Consider the following 5,757-nt stretch of genomic DNA (forward strand, 5'->3'; position numbering starts at 1 on the left):
AGCTGACCAATAAACTTTGAACAGACTCACTGAAGCCCTCTACTGCACTGCCATAGACACAGAGGGACATGGGTGCTCCAGAGAATGGACAATCACAGTAGATTAAAAGGACCAAGCCTTTATGACTTCTATTACCCAGCTTCTCCTTTAGCCAGGTTGTAACAAGGGTTGTCTAAAAATGTCTAAAGGGGACCAAGGCGTGGCATGTAGAGTGCTGATATTTACTTTATTAATGAAACACTTAACAAAAACAACCACCAACAGTTCCGTCAGGTAACACGTACAAAACAGAAAACAACTACCCACACCCACACATGAAAAACAGGCTGCCTAAGTATGGCTGTCACGACTTCCGCCGAAGTCGGATCCTCTCCTTGTTCGGGCGGCGTTCGGCGGTTGACGTCACCGGCTTACTAGTCACTACCGATCTATGTTTCCCTGTTCGTTTTGTTTTGTCTTAATTATACACACCTGTTTTCAATTCCCTGATTATGTTCCTTATGTAACCCTCTGGCTTCCCTTTCTGTCTTGTCCGTGATTGTTCATGTTTAGTGGTTGTTGGAGGTGTTTCTCCCAACCCTGTTATTTTGATGTGGGAGAATTTTTGATTGTGGTTTTTGAGTAAACACGTTTGTTTGCACTTATCCCTGTGTCCTGCGCCTGACTCTGCTACTTCTCCAAACGAAAGCTTTACAATGGCTTCCAATCAGAGACAATGATAGACAGCTGCCTCTGATTGGAAACCATACCTGGCCAAAACATAGAAAACAAAAACATAGAAATCGAAATCTAAACCCCACATAGAAACAGAAAATCAAAACCACCCACCTGTCACACCCTGACCACTCTACTATGGAAAATTACCTCTTACAAGGGTCAGGACGTGACACAGGTAGTAAATTGAGTCACTTCCTAGTAATGGATATACTTGGAACATTAATGTTTCTCACTAGTTTTGCTTGTCATGACAAGTTAACAGGGGTATTTCCTGAAGATCATAGTAATTGGGGAAGTTCCAGAGTTATTGTAGCTCATTGCACTTCTGTAAGTGGCCTGTAAATCATATGCTGTGTGGCTGTAAACTAATGGTTTCATATTCTCCCAACAGACCCTCCAGATGTGTATGTGGATTACTCGGGCTGAAGCAACAAAACCAGACATTTGACTTGTCAGTTTGTTGTGGATCCCCAGCCCCCTGCAGAGGTCAGTTGGACAAGTGCATCAACCGTTTCAATGGGTTCAACCGCTACAGTTTTAGTGGAGGGGGAGTTTGAGGATCAGGACACAATGTCCTGTTCTGCCAGGAATGAGTATGGGGAGGCCTTTCTCACAATATAATTAGGAACAGACTACTAGAATATTATTCAAATATAAATTAGAAGAATTTAATAGACTATGTTTCTCATCCTCTCAATGATGTAGGTAGGAGAACACACATTGTCCACACTTCAATACACTGAATCAATTTCTATGCATTTCAAATCATATGAAGGATTTGTTTAAAGAATACATGTTTTATTTATTCAGATTTGATAATGTATACAGAGCTACAATCATAACCTAATTCAAATGCATTATAATCTGATTTGCATAACTGTTACTGGTATGTTATTATAGAGGGTCAAAAAACCTAATGCGGCAGTATATTGACAAAATCAGTATTGTGAAATAACTCAAACCCTATGGAAATAAACAGACGTTGAACATCTCAATAAATGAAAGAGCAACCCCAAATGGAGGAACTGAAAGTCCCACACTCGTATTCTATCCTCAGATTACCCTCAAGACACAATTTCAACAGACATCTGGGAAGTGTGAAAGGAGATATAGCTAAATACTGGTTTGTATTGTGTATAAATGACATTTAGTAAAAAACATTTCTGAATTACCCAAGCCACAGATAATAAACATAAGCCTTGTAAAAGCTATAACAAAGCCACAGCCCAAATAAGAATGTACCATATTCTTTTGTCATTAGAACCATAAAGCTACATCAAGCTAACAAATATAAGCAGTCACCAGTTCTGCTACATAATATTTTACTGAAACCTTTGACAGACTGAGTACCATGGGCTCTGGGCCAGCTGACTTCCACATGCTTCCTGTTGTGTTCACACGTTACCATAGACTGAATCATCTCCACCATCACACTCGAATGGGGCCGTCATTCCCTTCAGCCTACAGGAAACCAGATCAGAGATATCATCAACAACACCTCTATTGTTTTTTTTATATCCTTTGTATTTAGGGTGGAGTTCTTCTCAGATCTCAGAAATCTACTGTAAATGTCCGCAGTACGCCTACAGTACATACTTCTATGTTGCCATATTGGTGATTGTTGGTGTAGTAGTTTGTGTTGATTTCACTGCTGGTGTCTTTCTGCTCTATCCTGTGGATAGAGTTAGGGCCACTCTCAGATGCATTCTCTTCATTTGATAAGACACTACAAGAGTGAATGTAGGCTAATGGGCTTTAACAACTCAGCAGGATGTATGCATTATGATCACAGATAGAACAGACTGTAGAAAATACCTTGATGGTGAAGGATCTGAGAAAGCACAGTTGGCTGTATCCATGTACTGGTTACTGGCTGGTCACTCCGACTCCTCCCACTGATGAGGAAAATAATGTGAAGTTATCAAAACAGAACAAAACAGCAAATAACAAACAAAACTACAGTTGAAGTCGGAATTTTACATACACTTAGGTTGGAGTTATTCAAACTCGTTTTACAACCACTCCACAAATTTCTTTCTAACAAACTATAGTTTTGGCAAGTCGGTTAGGACATCTACTTTGTGCATGACAAGTCAATTTTCCAACAATTGTTTACAGTGTCACGAGCAGATAGAACTGTTTTAGGGTGAGTCAAGCGCAGGAGACTGAGGTCCGTTGGAACAAACTTGATTTAATAAATCCAAGGGCAAAATCCATATACGGCTGGGAGCACAACAGTCAAAAAGACTAAAAGAAGCTCCGCTCAAAAAGGGCAGACGGGGCGCAGCCCGGAAACCCTACTGCCTATACAATAAGTCGTAACCCAAACAATATAACACCACACGTAACAAAGAACAATCCCGCACGAATCCTAACTAAACACAGACAGACTAAATACCCCCCTCCCCACTAATGACAAACACGAAACAGGTGCAATCAAAAAACAGACATAACTAACAGACACTGAAACACAGATCGGTGGCAGCTAGTAGGCCGGCGACGACGAACGCCGAGCACCGGCTGACCGAGGAGAGGCGCCACCTTCTGTGGACGTTGTGACATACAGACAGATTATAACTCACTGCATCACAATTCCACTGGGTCAGAATTTTGCATTCACTAAGTTGACTGTGCCTTTAAACAGCTTGGAAAATTCCAGAAAACGATGTCATGGCTTTAGAAGATTCTGATAGGCTAATTGACATCATTTGAGTCAATTGGAGGTATACCTGTGGATGTATTTCAAGGCCTACCTTCAAACTCAGTGCCTCTTTGCTTGACATCATGGGACAATCAAAAGAAATCTGCCAAGACCTCAGAAAAAAAATTGTAGCCCTCCACAAGTCTGGTTCATCCTTGGGAGCAATTTCTAAATGCTTGAAGGTACCACGTTCATCTGTACAAACAATAGTACGCAGGTATAAACACCATGGGACCACGCAGCCATCATACCGGGGTAAGGGGTAAGGTTACTCTTGTATTTATTTTTGGAGGGAGTTATATACAGTTGAAGTCAGAAGTTTACATACACCTTAGCCAAAAACATTTAATGCATTCACAATTCTTGACATTTAATCCATCGTAAAAATTCAATGCTACCGTTCAGCAAGGAGACGCGTTCTGTCTCCTAGAGATGAACGTACTTTGATGCGAAAAGTGCAAATCAATCCCAGAACAACAGCAAAGGACCTTGTGAAGATGCTGGAGGAAACAGGTACAAAAGTATCTATATCCACAGTAAAACGAGTCCTATAATCAACATAACCTGAAAGACCGCTCAGCAAGGAAGAAGCCATAACCAGCATAAAAAAGACAGACAACGGTTTGCAACTGCACATGGGGACAAAGATTGTACTTTTTGGAGAAATGTCCTCTGGTCTGATGAAACAAAAATAGAACTGTTTGGCCATAATGACCATCATTATGTTTGGAGGAAAAAGGGGGAGGTGTCACGTCCTGACCAGCAGAGGGAGTAATTGTATTAGTTTTGGTCAGGACGTGGCAGAGGGTTTGTGTTTTGTATGTATTTCTACATTCTGTCTAGTTTAGTTTTTCTATGTTTAGGATTGGGTGTTGGACTCTCAATTGGAGGCAGGTGTTTCTAGTTGCCTCTGATTGAGAGTCCTATATAGAGGTGTGTGTTTGGTTTGGTATTTTGTGGGTAGTTGTCTTTAGCACTGCTGTAGTAGTATAGCCTGTTAAACTGTCGGTCTGTCATCTTCGTTTTGTTGTTTTGGTGTTCACGTTATTTAAAATAAATATTCAAGATGAGCATCCACATTCCTGCTGCGTTTTGGTCCTCTCTACCCGAAGACAGCCGTTACAGGAGGCTTGCAAGCCGAAGAACACCATCCCAACCGGGAGGCACGGGGGTGGCAGCATCATGTTGTGGGGGTGCTTTGCTGCAGGAGGGACTGGTGCACTTCACAAAAAAGATGGCATCATGAAGAAAGAAAATGATGTGCATATATTGAAGCAACATCACAAGACATCAGTCAGGAAGTTAAAGCTTGGTCGCAAATGGGTCTTCCAAATGGACAATGACCCCAAGCATACTTCCAAAGTTGTGGCAAAATGGCTTAAGGACAACAAAGTCAAGGTATTGGAGTGGCCATCACAAAGTCCTGACCTCAATCCTATAGAAAATGTGTGGGCAGAACTGAAAAAGCATGTGCTAGCTAGAAGGCCTACAAACCTGACTCAGTTACACCAGCTCTGACAGGAGGAATGGGCCAAAATTCACCCAACTTATTGTGGGAAGCTTGTGGAAGGCTACCCGAAATGTTTGACCCAAGTTAAACAATTTAAAGGCAATGCTATCAAATACTAATACCCACTGGGAATGTGATGAAAGAAATAAAAGCTGAAATAAATCATTCACTCTACTATTATTCTGACATTTCACATTCTTAAAATAAAGTGGTGATCCTAACTGACCTAATACAGGGAATTATTACGATGGATTAAATGTCAAGAATTGTGAATGCATTAAATGTTTTTGGCTAAGGTGTATGTAAACTTCTGACTTCAACTGTATATAACTCCCTCCAAAAATAAATACAAGAGTAACCTTACCCCTTCTTGGTCAACAGGCAAGCTGACATGGGAATTAGTATTATTACCACCACAAATGCACTAATACCAATTGAAACATATAGCACCAACGTCTTATCTGTCCAAAAACAAATAAATATGATTTATTAATGTACCAATAATATCCTTTATGATGTTAAAACCTCTTTGGGTTAGGTGTCCCGCTAGCGTCCCAGCACGACAACATCCTGTGAAATTGCAGATAGCGAAATTCAAAATACAACAATAGTAATATTAAACATTCATGAAAATACAAGTGTCATACATCATTCTTTAGCTTAGAATCTTGGTAATTTAACCACTTTGTCCGATTTACAATAGGCTTTACGGCGAAAGCATAGCATTTCATTGTCTGAGGACAGCGCCCCACTCACACCAGCATTAAAAAAAATTCAAACCAGCAGGGGTGTCACACAAATCAGAAATAGCAATAAAATAAATCACTTA

At 40.5% G+C, this 5,757-nt stretch overlaps 1 long non-coding RNA gene across 1 annotated transcript; it reads right to left on the reverse strand.

Annotated features, from left to right (window-relative positions):
- Window positions 1–212: 212 nt before the first annotated feature.
- LOC123743147 (uncharacterized) lies at window positions 213–5,500 on the reverse strand. Its single transcript, XR_006769951.1, has 4 exons — window positions 5,427–5,500; window positions 2,533–2,612; window positions 2,314–2,389; window positions 213–2,178 (listed from the first exon to the last, which is right to left on the reverse strand). It is a non-coding gene; the product is annotated as an uncharacterized lncRNA (long non-coding RNA).
- Between the last annotated feature and the right edge of the window lie 257 nt (window positions 5,501–5,757).

Source organism: Salmo salar, chromosome ssa05 (genome assembly GCF_905237065.1).
Source record: "Salmo salar chromosome ssa05, Ssal_v3.1, whole genome shotgun sequence".
In the NCBI taxonomy this organism is placed as follows: domain Eukaryota; kingdom Metazoa; phylum Chordata; class Actinopteri; order Salmoniformes; family Salmonidae; genus Salmo; species Salmo salar.